Source organism: Vulpes vulpes, chromosome 5 (assembly GCF_048418805.1).
Source record: "Vulpes vulpes isolate BD-2025 chromosome 5, VulVul3, whole genome shotgun sequence".
NCBI classification, from domain to species: Eukaryota; Metazoa; Chordata; class Mammalia; order Carnivora; family Canidae; genus Vulpes; species Vulpes vulpes.
Genome location: NC_132784.1, coordinates 58,619,353 through 58,635,700, shown reverse-complemented (window position 1 = coordinate 58,635,700; position 16,348 = coordinate 58,619,353). Strand labels below are relative to the sequence as shown.

The 16,348-nt window shown below is 56.8% G+C and overlaps 1 protein-coding gene and 1 long non-coding RNA gene across 2 annotated transcripts in view; one reads left to right on the top strand and one right to left on the bottom strand.

Moving 5' to 3' along the window:
* Positions 1-16,348, top strand: part of PARD6G (par-6 family cell polarity regulator gamma) — a 94,384-nt gene that overhangs the window by 35,823 nt on the left and 42,213 nt on the right. The window lies entirely within an intron of this gene.
* Positions 669-7,230, bottom strand: LOC140599019 (uncharacterized). The gene is made up of 2 exons (XR_012001610.1): positions 6,068-7,230; positions 669-5,250 (listed from the first exon to the last, which is right to left on the bottom strand). It is a non-coding gene; the product is annotated as an uncharacterized lncRNA (long non-coding RNA).

The following is a 16,348-nucleotide window of genomic DNA, read 5'->3' as shown; positions in this document are numbered from 1 at the left end:
GACAGGGGATGCTCTGCTGTAGAAATGATCTTCAGAGCCCTGAACAAAGTCGTGGTGGTGCCCCCACCATCCTAGGCCCCTGGACTCACAGGCCTGGAGAGGGTCACTTGCTCGTCTGTCGCTTCCTTCCTTCCTAAGCACAGGCCTGTTGCCCACCGGCAGCACTGTTGTGCCAGCGCTGCCCACTTCCACGTGTCTCTGTGACTCCCCTGGACAGGCTGTACTGGGCAGGACACACACACACACATACACACATGCACACACGAATGATCTACCTGCGCTTATGTGGAGTCCAGAGATATAAAAATTTCCACTGTGAACTTTTCTCTCCCAGAAGCATAAGCCAGACTTGGATTTCCTTCTGCACAGTGGTTTGTCTTCCTGTTTTTGCCCGGTATCTCTACTTTCCACCCTGTCCTGTGGGAAAATGATTCAGCACAGAGGCCAGCAGCCACAGCACATCCCTGGCACCCCAGGTCTCCAAGCTCTGGGCCATTCTGAGGCATTCAACACGTGCAGACAGATCAGGGACAAGGCAGATGGTGGGCCGAGGAGCAGGTGCAGGATGGGCCCCCTTGGGCTGCCCAGCCTGCGCCTGCCTCCTGCCTCCTGCCTCCCGCCAGCTGGGGAGTGCTGTGCATTGGAAAGGGCGGTGTTACCACAGTGTGTACTGAACAACGATAAAGGCTAATCTAATTTTTTTATTGTGGAAAAACATCCATAACACAAAATTCATCATTTTAACCACATTTGAGTGTACAGCTCGGTGAAGTGAAGGACGTTCAAGGTATTGTGCGGTCAGCACCCATCTCCCGAACTTTCCATCCTCCCAAGGGAAACACTACCTGTTGAGCCTTGTGTGTCGAGTGAGTCCAGACGGAGCTCTGCTTGCACATGTTCCTGTTGCACATCGTGTGTGTCTCACATAACGTCTATCATCTTGTTAAATATTTCAGATCCAAGGGTGAGGAAGCGTACTTGTGCAGAAGCTGATGGGGTCCCCACATCCTCGCAGAGGACTGGGCCTTCCCAGGGGCAGTGACCATGGCTGGCCCTGCTCCCTCTGGTTGCTCACTCCTGGGGCCCCGCACTGACCACAGCGGCACCCAGGGCTGGCATCCTGGACCTTAGATTGCAGGTCGTGAGTCTCCAGCCGAGTCACTCCAGGAAAGAGCGCCTCCCAGACCCTCTAGACATATCAGGGCATCAGCGATGTCTCAGAACAGTGGGTCACCACACCCTTGTCCTCTACCTGCTTGGGGCCTTATGTGCTGTAAAGAGCCTGGGTTGGGAAGTGAGTTGTGTTGTGATGCTGCCTTTCTATGCTGGGGCAGGAGGCCCCGAGGGCTCCGGGGCTCCACCAACAGTGTGGCAGATGTGCTTCCCTCTGGACATTTCTCCTTCCACCTCCCAGATGCGAGTAGGCATCATGACAGCCCTGCTCCTCAGCTCCCTCCCTGTGGCTGTGCTGACTGAGGTTCAGGGCCAGTAGCCATCCTTGCCTGCATCCTGCCTGCATCCCTGGATATCACTGAGCTGCCGCACGGGGCCCATGGCACAGCACACCTTTCAGTGTGTCAGAAGGGTCTGCCCTGCCCTCAGCCTTGACCCACCCTGCACTTCCCTGTGTGACCCCAGCAGAGAGGTCATGCTGCTGGCCTGTGCTCCCTGCCCTGGTGTGTTACATGCAGAGTGCCCTCTCGCCGTTGACCTGAGCACCTCCCAGGACGTTCCAGCTTCCCCCAGTGATGGGTCAGGGGTTCCTTGTCCTGAAGCGGGCATTTCGCTGGCAGGGCAGAGTCAGAGAGCTTTGACCAACGTTAGGAATCAGGGTTCGTTAGCTTGAAGAGGCAGATGGCTCCTGCAGGTCCCCCCACCATTGCCACGTGTGCAGACACGGGGATTCAGCCAACACCAATAGAGCCGCCTGCCCCTCAGAGTCACAGGAGTGAACTTGCTGCAAATGTAGGGTTGTGAGCTCCTGCCCCAAGGTGAGGACACAGACTTCACGTGCAGAGCCAATTCCGCAAAAAGAACTTATGAGGCAGGGAGCATGGTTCCTGGGGATTGCCACACACTTCTGGGTAGAATGTGTATCCTCCTTACCGTTTGCTGCTTTCAACCTTTGTGCACCTGGTGCTGGAGACCCAGGTGGCACTCAGGTACCACTGTGCTGCGCACGCTCCACCAGGCCATGAGGTGACTGCTAGGCACTCCCGGGACCATAGGTGAGGCTACAGAACTGCTGGGCAGGTCGCAGGCCTCGGACGGTTGCTGGGTGAGGCTTACAGCCACGCACACACGAGCCCTGTTTACTGCCCGTTGTGTGGGTGGCAGGGGCCAGTGAAGGTGTGCAGCTATCATGGGCAAGTTGGGGTGTCCTGGCCCGCAGACCCCACAGCACCCCTGCCCCACCCCTGCACCAGCCTGTGGGGGTCAGGGTGGACTGTCCCTTTCACAGAGGATAAACCTGAGCTGAGAGAGCCAAGGGGTCCAGCCTGTGCCTGGGGCGGCCTCCACAGTCCTTGCTCTCATGTTTCTTCCCGCGGCTTAAGTTGTGAAGAAGGCAGAGCCCTCGGCTTGTGAACTGAATGGCACACAGGTTGGGAAGGGGAAACGGCAGGAAGTGGCCCAGGACAGCAGATTCCTGTGGACACTGACATCTGTATGGCAGGCGGACACGCATTGTGTTTCCTAGCCTGCAGCACGTTGCCCACCGTGATGACCAGATGCCCAGATGGCTGCTACTGTGCTGGGTAGCCTCTTAGAGATGCTGGAAGGTGACATGTTTAGTTCTTAAAATCCAGGGTCTCCAGGACGTATTAAGTGGAAAACACAGGAACAGAATGCCTTCTATTCCATCTGTAACAGAACGAGAGGGGGTGATCTGTGTTCACATTGCTTGTATTTGCATAAATGATCTATAGGTTAATACACTAAATGAACTTGCAGAAATCACAGCCTTCGAAATGTTCTGGAATCAGGCAGGAGTGGGTGCTGGTCACGCAGCTCTGGGAATGCACAACAAGCATAGGTTTGCGCGGGGCACACAGTGCGTTGCGGTAGATAAATCACACACCGTGTCACCTGTCCATCCAGCCACTTCAGTCTTCTTGAGGCGGCATTGCATTTGGCTCGGGGCCTCTGTACAGTCATTTGACACTGTTGAATTCTTGGCGCTTTGCCCCTTCCCTCCAGGAGGAGGGCCCCCCGTGAAGCCGTGTTTGTCCGGGAAAGGGTGAGCACAGGGGTCGTGCCCTGAGCAGGGCGGGGAAGGAGTGCTATGTGGCTGCAGTGTAGCTCCCGCCGGTGCTTGTGCACAGGGCTGGAAGACGGCAGAAACTGGGGGTCTCTGGTGGGCTCGTGGGAACAGAGCCGTTTGCCCAGTGGCCCTGTACTCTACAAGGGCTGCTCCCTGTGGCTGGGCCCTGGCAGAGTCAGCAGGGGCTTCGCCACAGGCCTCTCTGGAGCCCCTGCCGTCCTCCTGGAAAGGAAGAGGGGTCCGGCGCCGCAGCCAGGCCTGGGCCACGGAATGCGGCCATGAGAACCACAGAAGGAGGTCTGCTCTAAGTATGGGCTTCCCTGCCAGCAGTTATTTTCAGCGTTTTGATTACAGTTGTCTTCTCTGGTGACTGCCACGGTGTCCTGCAAACACAGGCCGAGGCACAGCTGGGGCTGGGAGGGCAGACACGTGGACGGTGATCCCAAAAGCTTGAAGCAGCGTCTCAAAAGGCAGGGCTGGTGGCCATGGCCTATGGTCTATGACTTGGCGCCGCCTGCCCAGTGCCCCAACCCCTGTGGCTGCAGGTGTGTGGCGGCAGTGCCTGCCCGTGGCCCTGACCCTCGGGGTGGCCCCCAGGCCTGCAGGTGTGTTGGACAAGCTGCTTTCTGGCCTGGCGATCCCGGCACCGAGTGACTGGCATAGACACCCTGCTGCTGAGACACTGTGGGAAGTCAGTCGGTCCTGCCATTTGGGGGGAATCAGGGTTCTCTCTCCTTCCTGTTTTCCCACTTCTTTTTTTTTTTTAAGATTTTATTTATTCATGAGTGACACAGAGAGGCAGAGACACAGGCAGAGGGAGAAGCAGGCTCCTCACAGGGATCCCGATGTGGGACTCGATCCCAGGACCCCAGGACCACGACCTGAGCCAAAGGCAGACACTCAACCACTGGGCCACCCAGGCATCCCCTGTTTTCCCACCTCTCACACCACAAACGAGATTTCAATGTGAGAGGGGAGCACAGGGCAATCGTTCCGATGGGGCACGCGATGTGGGCCACTTGGCCACCAGCACAGTGAGGTGGGCCCGCTGAGGCCAGACCCTGTTCTTGGTTGTTGTTCACCGCAGGGAGCGCCACAGGCAGAGCACAGGCGCTGCATGGTGGGAACAGAGCTCGGGAGGGCGGCAGAGCAGGTGCACAGACCAGCCAGGCTAGGGGGTGCCAGGTCCCTGTCCCTGTGCCCCCCTGTCCTCCCAGCCCCCATGCCCCCCTGGGTCCCCGACCCTGTGCTCCCTCCCCCCCGGTCTGGGCTGGTGATCGCTAGGCCCTTGGTGCTGTGGAAGCAGCACCCCCCACTTCTCAGTGGCTCCTGAATGTGGATCAGGACCCAGGATGAAACAGCACAGACCTGGGGCGGCAGGAGCCCCCTGGACCAGGAGGGACCAACTGTGCCCGCAACATCCAGCCGGTGCTGGATCTGAGTACATCCTGTGAAGTCTGCTGCGTGAGATCAGCTCCCAGAACTGGAGGTTTTCTGAGTCTCACTCCTTGGGAGTCACCGCTGTCCTCCACTTCCTAGGTCAGCCATGGTCCTCGGAGGGGCCACCAGGAATGTGGGGCCCTGCCCCTGGCTCAGCAGCCACATGGGCCCAGGTGGGTCTCTTCGCCCATCTTGGACTCGGCGTCCTCACCCATCAGACCTGTCAGAACGGCACCTGGCACATCAGGTGCATTGAGCATAGCTGCTGCAATCCTGCCTCCCTGTCCTGCCCTTGGAGGCATTGGAAGGGGCTGTGGTATAGGAGGCAGGCACACAGGACGTCCCCAAGCGCGCCACACACCTGCTGCTCTTGGTCCGGGCCCCTCACACGGCCCATCACGTGTGTCCTGCTTGTGGAACGAGGTTCCTTCCACGCTGAGCCCTCACCAGGAGGCGTGTGGTGTGCAAAGCCTGGGGCTGTCCCATGTGTGTGCACAACGCCATAAGAACCACTCTTGACGATTCCTCCTCTATGTCTGACGTTGATTCTGAAGACCAAAAAAGAAGAGAGGACACATGAAGCAGATTTTAGGGATTGGGGGTGAAATTTTATGCTACTTTTTTTTTTTTAAGATTTCTTAATTTATTTTAGAGAGAGAGAGCATGCACCCAAGTGGGTAGAGGGGAAGAGGGTTCAGGTTAGCCTGGAGCCTGACACAGGGCTCAACCCCACAACTCTGAGATGGTGACCTGAGCTGAAACCGAGAGTGGGACACTTTACAGGCTGAGCCACCAGATACCCCACTTTATGTTACTTTTAAAACCATGGAAGAAGCAGCAGCTGCAGTGAAATCACTATTAGTGCCCCTCACAGATGTGGCCACACCGCTGCCCGGGGCCAGGGTGCGTGACACATGTTGTGACCAGGTCTTTACTACGTGTTGGGACTGATTCTGCTTCAGGTCACATTCGGGTCGCTAGTCTGACTGTAGTGAAGTAGGAAGGACAAAGTTAATCTACTTTCTCTAATATTAGTTTCTAAGTCACTGCTTTCTAGTATGTTAGTAGTTAAAGCCCCTTCTGAAGATGTAATGCAAGATGGATCTGTAAGTAGAGATGCCAGCTTTGCCACCTGTGCGCTAGAGGGAATTGATCACTCGTGCCAGGAATGCAAAGCAGCCCTCTGAGGATGCGTACCCATGAGGGTACATTACTGGAACCATGAGGCCGCACACCTGCCGCCTGCAGGACCTGCCAGGTCATTGCAGACGGAATGATCTTCTAGTAACTTATCAGAAAGCATAGTGTCCTCTGAGCCCAGAGCAGAGCCTGGGAGGGTAATAAGGTGGCCTGGTGGAGACTCACCTCAGCCTTATGTCAGACTCCGGGTGTCTGCAGTGCCCTCGAGGCCCTGGAGGCCGTGACCCCAGAGCGTGGCGCAGATGACAGGAAGTCGGCCAGCCCAAGCCCAGCCATGCTGTCTGGGTTCATCTTCCCTGCCCCATTGGATGGCCCATCTGTGAGATCTTGGCTGAGTGTTTGCCCAGTCAGAGGGCCGGACCTTGTTCCAAACTAGGGGAGTGAGGATGCTGCTGCTGCTGGGCGTGGTGAGGGGCACCGGGTGTCACTCAAGCCTCAGCTTCAAACCTAATGAGGCAACTCGTCCCCTGTCTTCTGATCGTAGTTCTGGACTTGCATTGACGTTCACCCTGGCACCATCGTCTCTGTCTCATACACAGTGGAGATCGTGTTGCGTCTCCCTTGTCTGGAAACTGTGCTACCAGAGTTAATGAAACAATGTCAGCAAGGTCTGGTGTGTGCGACATGCCCCTGAGGCCACTCCCACCTCCCCATGGGGATCACCCTGGAAAGACAACCCCCAGTCTGCACACACTGCCACCCTCCCTGTGGCACCTCTGAGACTGGCACAGAGGCAGGGATGGAACGGCCTGGAACGAGCGCCAAGCTCCTATGGATGAAGTAGGAGGAAAGGAGCCTTGGTCACTGCTTTCAGAGACGCACTGGAGAGCATATCAGCCAGGGCTTCATGGCTGCAGCCCCATCCCTGCTCCCACGGGCCCTCATCCCGGGGACAAGAAGCATGTGAGGAAATGAGACACTAACACATGCACCCAGGACACGGCAAGGCATGCACTGCATGGTGTGGACCGATCCAGTGCCCATGGCTTTGGTGCACTTGGGAAGGAGCAAAGACAGAGAGTCAGGGTAGTGCTGGGGTCACCGGCCCATGTCTCATCCTGCAGAAGGTCCTGAGGTGCAGCCATGGGAAACACACTGTGTTAGGCTGCTGGGACCTGTTCCTTCCCCCAAAGCTGGAAAGGACCAGTTTATTTTTCTTTTTTTTTTAATATTTTTTTAAATTTTTTAATTTATTTATGATAGTCACAGAGAGAGAGAGAGGCAGAGACATAGGCAGAGGAAGAAGCAGGCTCCATGCACTGGGAGCCCGACGTGGGATTCGATCCCGGGTCTCCAGGATCGTGCCCTAGGCCAAAGGCAGGCGCCAAACCGCTGCACCACCCAGGGATCCCCAGTTTGTTTTTCAATAAAGTGTTTTGAGTAAAGACTTTGTGAGATGTAGTTTACATCTACACGTAATTACACGTAATTCACCCATTTCTTTTATTTTTTTTAAGATTTTATTTATTCATGAGACACACAGAGAGAGGCAAAGACATAGGCTTTTTCTTTTTTCTTTTTTTATGATTCACCCATTTCAAATGTGCAATTCAGCAGCCTTTAGGTGGTTCACAGAATTGTGCAGCACGAACAAAGCTTCGGTGTTTCTTGTCACCCCAGAAAGAAGCTGTGTACCCGCTAAGTTGTCCCCAGTGCCCACAAATCTGCTGTGTGTGTCTGTGAACACGTCATGGAGCTAGAGTTGGGCAATGCGTGGGCTTGGGTGGCGGCATGGGTCACTGAGCCTGCGCTCCTCGCAGGTAGCCGCACTGCAGTGTCAGTGCTGTGTCCCTTTCTGAGCCCGGTACCGCTCCGCATCCGGATGGCCATAGTCCATCCAGTTCCTTCATTTCGGCAGTTCCTCAAGAGGGTGAACATACTTCCCACGCGGCCCTGCAGTTCCACTCGGGGGTCATGTTTACATCTCGTGTTCCCACCTGGATGCATCTTCTGTCTGTTTCTCGGCTCGCTGTTTTGTTGGAACATCCAAGGCAGTGTCCTTGTCCTGCTCCAACCTGGAGCATCCACAGTTAAGTGTGAGGTGTGCTGTGGGTTCGTAGGGTTAAAGACCTTAGTGTTGCTTTCTTACTCAGGGGTTAAATGCATCTGGGGACAGGTTCTTTTTTTTTTTTTTTCTGGGGACAGGTTCTTAAATTCATCTTGTTTGAATATAAAAAGGACTCAGGAAGACAGACCTATAAGCACCAACATATTTAGCAATTTTTTTAAATCCTATTTTTTAATTTTATTTATTTATTCATGACAGAGAGAGAAAGAGAGAGAGGCAGAGACACAGGCAGAGGGAGAAGCAGGCTCCATGCAGGGAGCCCAACGTGGGACTCGATCCCGGGTCTCCAGGATCACACACACCCGGACTAAAGGAGGCACCAAACTACTGGGCCACCGGGGCTGCCCCAACATATTTAGCAATTAAAGCTGTTTCTGCAGCATTAACATTTGAGGACACACGTCCCTAGAGTCTGTCCTAGTCTGTGTGTGGTTTCCTCATCTGTGGGCTCAGCTCACACGACAACATGTCAGTTCATTTCCTGATTTGGAGAATTTTAACTTCATTCCACAGCTTGATTTACAGATTTTTCTCTCTTTTTTGTATTTTTCATTCTTTTTTACTTAAAAGTTGTGTAAGAAGTCATCGAAGCTGGTTTTGATCTAGAAAAAGCACTGTGACTGGTTTACTAAATTCAGCTTTTGCGGCGTGGGGACTGGCAGGGAGCTGAAGCCAGAAGGATGCGGGTTCCTCCTTGCTGTTCGTTGGGCAGGGATGGAGACGAAGGATCCAGGGTCGCCCTCAGCCTGGTCCTCGGGGCCATGGAGGATTGTCTGACAGATGCTGCCGCTCGTGTTCTTGGGTCACTTTAGTCGTAGTTTCTACAGGAGCCATGGGCAGGCCAGCGAATCTTTCTGCACCAGGCTTCTTTGTGGCCAGCTTCCCGCAGACACCGAGGCTCTGAGTCCTACCTGCCCCCGGCCCCACCATGGCTCTCCTGTCTGCCTCATTTTCCTGTAGATGCCATCTTCTAACAGTGACCATGCAGGAGGGCACAGGGGACAGGCCCATCCCCCTGGAGGACTTGGTGCATCCCCTCCATGCTCCCCCTGCACAGGCGGTAGCCCTGTGCACCCACACGCTGCGGAGGGGTTTCTGTAGCCGGCATGTTGCTTCAACTGTTTGGCACTTCTGGCTAATGCGGATAGAGCAAGGCTGCCTACACCTCCGGGTGACGTCCAGGTGATGCAGAGTCAGAGGGTACCCACCTTGCCCGGTGGAAGCTGTCCTTGCCCAGTTTGTACGTGTCATCAGAACACATTGGCCAAAAACATTATTACCTTAAAGTGTGAATTAACTTTAATGCATATTTTCAGATATTGACAGAAATAAGTTTAAAGCTAAGGTGCGTACATGTGTCCAGGTCGTTCTCAGCCATTAACAAATATGGGGATGCTGGGTGGCCAGGCTGCGAAGTGTCGGCTCAGGTCCTGACCCCGTGGTCCTGGGTCGAGCCCTGCATGGGGCTCCTGTGTGGCGGGGCATCTGCCTCTCCCTCTGCCCCTCCCTCTGCTTGTGCTCACTCACTCTCTTTCTCAAATAAATACATAAAGTCTTTTAAAAAAGACAAATAAATGTGTCTGTGATCAGCGGAAGCTAACAGTTCCCTAAGCGCAGCCAAGAGCCAAGAGTCAGACACAGCCCCATCACCGCTTACTTGGTGTGAGTGCAAAAGCAGGGCTGCCATTTCTGAGCCCCCGGCAGAGGCTTCCCTAGCGGCCCAGCCATGTTGGGACAGGGACACCACGGTGCAGGGTCATATGCTGGATGCAGAGGGGCCCGGAGTGCATTGGGTGACCAGCCCAGCAGCTGCAGACCCTGGCCTCGGTTTCCGTGGCAGGGAGGACAGGGGAGGTGAACACAGGTGTGAAGGCTCTGGCCTCCACGAAACTGCCCACCCCCCTGCCATGTGCATACCGTCCCAGGGTCTTGTGGGAGCACGGGTTCCATCGGCTGGCCCAGCTTGCTTCCCCGGGGCCTGCTTTCCACATTTGCTCTGCAGACGGCAGGGTGAGACCAGACCCTGGCAGGAGGGCCAGCAGCAGAAGGGGCCCCACTAGGACCGGGGGAATGGCCCAGCTTCCTGCCCCAGCCCCCTGGGCCAGGGCCCTGGTCAGACCCCCAGGGAGGATGCAGGATGAGAGGGGAGGAACCTCCACAGGAGGCTCAGCATGCACCCCAGGTCCCCCAGCAGAGCCCAGCCGCTGGGGCTGCATCCTCACAGGGGCCCAGGCCGAAGGGTGTCCCAATGCCCATGCATGCTGCCCTGTGCAGCAGGTTCCCCGAGTCCCGGCCAGAGCGGAGGACAGCCACACGCATCATCTGCCAGAGCCAGTTCATCCTCTGCAGACCGCGTCCAGGTCCACCAGACCCCGGCTCTACCCACAGGTCAGCCGTGTGATGGTGGCCCCGGCCCAGGCTCCCCCATCCAGGGACATCCTGCCTGGGATGAGGACAGTCAAGTGGAACAGGCCACCAGCCAGCCCCAGGCACCTGCCCCCCCCGGCTCCCAGCCTGTGACCTGGGCCTGTTCCCTGTATGGCCCACAGCCCCTTCCAAGCCTGACAAGGCCCCCAGAAACCAGCCTCTATGTTGTGGGGCGCCCATTGTCACTGCGTGTCCCTGGGGTTGGGAACCTCTGAGGTGGGTCACAGTGGCTCCCTGCGGGTTTTCTGTGCTGTGACGAGGAAGGAGCGGGCTTGCAGGCTGAGGGTCCTGCTTCCCCAGGAAAGGCCAGAGCTAGACCAGTCTTGCTTCTCATGGAGATCAAGAGTCCCCGTCGTGCAGCGTGATAGAGACAAGTTGGTTTGGGAATGAGGTGGTCCTTCTGGAAACTTCCAGGGGCAGATGTGGGCCCCAGCCCCTGGGGTGCTTCCCAGCTTCACTGTAGGTCGACGTCCCAGGGAGTGTGAGGGGAGTCAGGGCCTGAGTGCTGGCCCTCCAGAGCCTGGCCCCAGCAGGGCCTGACGTCCATGTTTCCATGAGCACAGCCCCACCAGGGGGGCCAGGGCACAGCCTGAGGTGCGGGGTCCCTGCCTCTGTGCCCTCCCAGGGAACCCAGGGCAGCAAGGACCCCACCCCTGCAGGCAGAGTGCTGAGCATGGCACTGTCACCTGCTGCCGCGTCCACTGCCTGCCAGGAGCTGCCTGCCTGGAGCCATAAGCCCGTGGGTCTCCTGGAGCTGAGCAACTTCAGAGCCCAGAGGCGGGGCCACCAGGCGGGGCCTTCGTGTCCCTCACGCTGGACACGTGACTCTCCTTTCTCTCGGCACAACTTCTGTCCCTGGCGGAGTTGGGGCAGGCACCCTGCTCGACCTCTGCTCTGTCCATGAGGAGAGGGCCAGCCAGGCCCCACCCGTCACTGCTGCTGTTCGTGTCCCAGCTTGTGAGCCCAGGGCAGGGCATCCACTGCAGCCTCTCGGTGTCGGACCAGGACACCTGCGTTCCTGACCCCAAGTGACCGAGCATCTGCAGGAGTGCTGTGGAACCACACTCTGACGGGAAGCGTCTGGGCCAGGCAGACTCCTCCCCGGGGACTCCTCATGGTGGCCACACCGGGCTTTGGGGGCAGCCGTTCAATGCTTGAGCTGACCCCTGGCTTTGCTCTTTTCCCTGAGCTCGCTGATCCAGGGGCCAGTGCAGCCTTAGGGGCCAAGGGGCTGGGGCAGTAGCTGAACCTGAAGCCCCTGGGGTGTCTGCACTCATCTGCCGCCATTCTACCGCCCATGCCACCTCCACTCGCGCCATGGGCAGGCTCTTCCCCCTCGGCCGTAGGCGCTGCTGGGAGGACTCAGGCACAGAGGCCGGGTACACTGCAGAGCGAGCGCGGCCTCTGCGAGTGGTGGGGACGGGCTGGGGGGCACGTAGCAGCATTGGGGGCCCTGGGGGCTCTGGTCTGCTGATGGTAGGACCAGACCCTGGCAAGGAACAGCATCTTGCCCTGTGCTGGGTGGGCGGGCAGGGGCATGTGGCTGCAGCTCGGGGCTTGTGCAGGTGAGGTCATCCTGCCCGCCAGCTGCTCCGCCGACACACACCTGAGTGATGTCAGCTCCCAGGCTCGGCCTGGTGCAGTTACGGCGCGTCTGCCATCATCTTTCCAGGCCCTCCCTTGTGGAGGCTCGGGCCGGGTGCCTCGAGGTTTGGTGAGAAAGTCTCCTACATGCGCTTGAGGCAGGAATGGCGCCTTCCAGTTGGGGCTTTGTGACCAGCCCCCCCCCCCCCCCCCCCCCCCCCCCGCCGTGGCTTCTGCAAAGAACGTAGGAAAGCAGGCGGTTGTTTCCCTTGACTCTGCACGTTCTTAAGGCACAGTCGGGCCATGTGGGTTCTTCCTTCTCCTCCTGGCTCTTCACTGCTTCCCAGCAGGAGGGGCCGCTGCTACAAATCCCAAAGGCCACTGAGGACTCAGGAGTGGAGGGGACCAAGGACAGGAGAGACAACGCTGCCCAGGGTCAGTGGTTATAGGTTCGGCTCCGGGAAGGTGTCGAAGGCCCAGGAAACAGGCCCCTCCCCTTGTGTCCCTGTTGAGCCGTGTGGGACGCCGGCCACCGTGTCTCCCCACAGACCCCTCTGCAGGAGTGACTGCTCTCTGCCGCCAGTGCCCTGTGGACAAAGACCTCTGGTCTTCCAGAAGGGCGTGACCAGATGGTGGTGCGGAAGCCACGGGTGCCCACCGTCCCGGAGTGGAGCTGATGCGGAGCCGGGAGGAGAGCTGGGCCACAGGCTAATGGGGGGCGGGGGGGACAGACGAAGAGTCAGCAGGCAGGCTCGGGCTCCCCAGGGAAAGGAGGCCCAGAGATGTCTTCCCACCTGAGTATAGCCCGAGGTGCCACAGAAACCCCAGAGCCCCGAGGGAGGGGCACCAGCACCCTGACTGGCCGGCCCCTGAGCTCGGGGCTGGGCTTTGCCCGCAGGGACAGCAGCTGTCAGAGCACACAGAGCCCTAGAAGCCTCCTCACTCACACCTGCCCCACGTCGCTCACACACTGTTCTGGGTGCTTGTGCAGTTTTTAATGGCAAATCTCAGCATTTTCTGGGAAAACCAGACACAAAGCCACCATTGAGCATCTGTGGCGAGACACGCCATTTCCCTGGGCCGGGATCTACCCTAAGCCTGTTTCCTGCGAAAGTTTCCAGGGCTGGGGCGGCCTGCTGACAGGATGTCCCGCCCGCAGCCTGCATCTGACACCTGTCAACACTCGTTCCCGCCGCGTGGAGCTGCTCTGGGCCTCGCTGCCAGAGGCAGCAGGAGAAGCTGGATGCTGGCCTGTGCTCTTACTTCTTCCCGTGTTTCCTGCCGCCCCAGCCACGGATCTGGCCCTTGTCCCCAGCCGAGTTACAGGCAGTGAAAGCTGCTTCTGTGGTTCAGGGCTTTGGGGCATGTTTGGCTTAGGTTTTGATGGGAGTAGGAAATATGCTTCATAAGGACAACTGGTTCTGGGAGCTTCTCCCATTTTCTACATTCAGACAACACACTGGGTGTGCGGCTTCGGGAATGTTGGATTTTCCAGCCACAGACGTTAGGGAGAACGTGGAGTATTCATGCAGACTGCTTGTCTGCTGGGTGCTTGCCCTGCATGCTGCTCCTCCTGTGTCTGCGGCCACTCCCCCCTCCTGGTGCCCATACTTTTCTCGGTTATGACTTTTTCCAGGTTAGACGTGACTCCATCAGTGTTAAGAAGGGACCCCTAGGCCCCACATCCCTCCTGACCTCCCCCAACCTCTTGTCTTCATCATGACTGTGGCTCCTCATGTCCTCTCCACATCCTTGGCTGTTCTTCCCCATAGACCATCAGTGTAGATCCCAAACCAACCCTTCCAAAGCACCTCCTCCAGGAAGCCTGTTGGGATTGCCTGTCCTCTGACCAGAACAACAACACAGCAGGTCATTGGTGCTGGCGGGCAGTGGGATCACGGGAGTCAGCTGGACAGTGGCTCACAGCTGTGCTGGCTGTGATGCTTAGCATTCCCTTCCAGGTACACACTGGGGTTTTGGTGTCAAACGGTGAAACGGAGGCACGTCCCTTCCCTCAGGGTGCCTCAGGGTGCCCTCGAAGCCTTAGTTAGGAGGGGTCTGTCCTGGGCAGACTGTGGGGGCAGGTCCACAGACCATGGGGAGGGTAGGACCATGGACTGTTGGGGGGGCAGGACCACAGACCATGGGGGGAGGACAGGACCACAGACTGTGGGGAGGCAAGATGACAGGGCGTTTTCCTTCTTCTTAACCCCAGATCCGTCCTGCTCCCAGCACTGGGGTTGCCCTTCTTTCTGCCTGTTGTTTAAATGAATGACCATATGGGGACAAGCACAGGGTTTGCAGGGCCGTCTTGACCTTAGCAGAGGAGCAGTGCCGTGAGGTCTTCCTCCGCGTGTTGTCCGGGGTGCTGCTGGCTCTGGGTCAGTGTCGTCCCCACCCACCCCACCTCACCCCCATGGAGGAGGCCCTCAAGGTGGGCAGGACCCAGGAGGAAATGGCTGGGAAGCTCGTCCGGGCCCAGCTCCAGCAAGCAGCATTCTCATCCCGCATGGCCTGGTATGGGCTCAGGAAGGTCCCCGGAAGTGCCTGGCTGGCCCGCAAGCCTGCTTCTCGTGTGCCGGGCTCAAGGGCTGGGCCCTGGCACCAAGCAAGCAGCCACAGGGGGTCTGAGGACAGTTGAGGCAGTGAATGTCATCAGACATGTGTCTGCAGCCCCTTGGTTGATGCTCAGGACCCCTGATGACGTGAGCAGTGGCTCTGGAAGAACAGAAGGCCGCCCTCAGCTGGCGGGGCTGTATTGCAGCCTGGCTTCTCCCTCCGTCCTCAAGCCACATGAACACTAGGCTCAGTGGTGCATGTGTCACCAACCTCAGTGGTTGCATCAGTAAGCGGAACCCTGAAACTGGCAGAGAGAGTCAAGGGCTGCCCAGGACAGGAGCCCCGCTCCCCTCCCTACAGGCTGTGAACATCCAAGAGCCCCCAAAACTTAGACATGGTAAAGCACGTTAGAGCTGACTTTGAGATGGTTTCCAGAAAGATCTGTTGTTTGAGGAAACTTTTAGCAGGAAAAAAAAAAATTGGTTTTTACTTTATTTTTAAAGAATTTATTTATTTGCTTGTTTATTTATTTGTTTATTTGAGAGAGAGAGAGAGCAAGAGCAGGGAGAGGGGCAGAGGGAGAAGCAGGCTCCCTGCTGAGCAGGGAGACCCATGTGGGACTCAATCCCCAGACCCCAGGATCACGACCTGAGCCGAAGGCAGACACTCTACTGACCGAGCCACCAGGCACCCCGCTGTCTCTCCCTTTGCTGGGGGGTGTCTGCCAGGGTGGGGTCACTTTCCAGGCAGGGACCATTGCCGTTGTCTGGTCTGTGTCCTGAATTGTCCTCCATGGTCGACTTTTCCAGCATTCCAGAGCAGTGCATTTCCTGGCATATATCACACTCACGTGAGTCTGGAAACTGATAGCGGACCTCAGTGGTTCTTAATTCCTTCAATTAGGACCTTACACAGGGCACAGTTGGTTTGTTCATTCTCACATGATGTTGGTTCCAGACAACTTCTGTAAACGCCTGGGATCTGGGGTTGGACTTTGTCTCTGGGACAAGCAGAAAGAGCTCAGAAGGCCAGACCCCAAGCATGGGGTGTTATTTGTGGTCCTGTTCATTTTGAACCGGGGCCATAGCTGCTTTGCTTAGAAATGACCTGGGACATAACCTTGGATTAGGTGATGGTTTCCTAAATATGACACCATCAATGACAAAAGAAAATATAGGTAAAATAGGATTTCATCAAAATTTAAAACTTTGTGTCAAAAGATACTATCAACAAAATGAAAACAACCCGCAGAATAGAGGAAGCTATCTCCAGTTTATACGTAAGAGACTTCTATCTAGAGTATGTAAAGAACACTCACGTCGGTAGGAAGGCAGCCCAAGCGACAACGGGCAAAGGATCTGGATAGACATTTCTCCAAAGAGGACATACAAATGGCCTGTGAGCACAGAGAAGGGTGAAAGACCAGTGAGCAAACGTGGAGAAATCCTCAGACGCTGCAGCATTGTGGGCTTGTGTGACCAGTGACCTCACTCCTAGGGAACAGGCATGCACACAGAACCAGGTGTACTGGCGTCCAAGCGGCGTTGCCCACAGCAGCCAAATGGTGAGAACAACCCAACCCGCCAGCGACACATGGATGGAACGGGTTGGCCATCCACACAGCAGGAGGGATCATTCAGCCAGTAGAGCAGTGACCCTACTACAGTGTGGCTGAATCTTGGGGGCATCATGCCAAGTGAAAGAAGTCAGACACAAACGGCCACATACTGGATGAGTCCACGTATACAGAGTATTCAGAGTTGGCAGATCTATGGAGACATGGAGTGAGACCTGGAGTAGATCAGTAT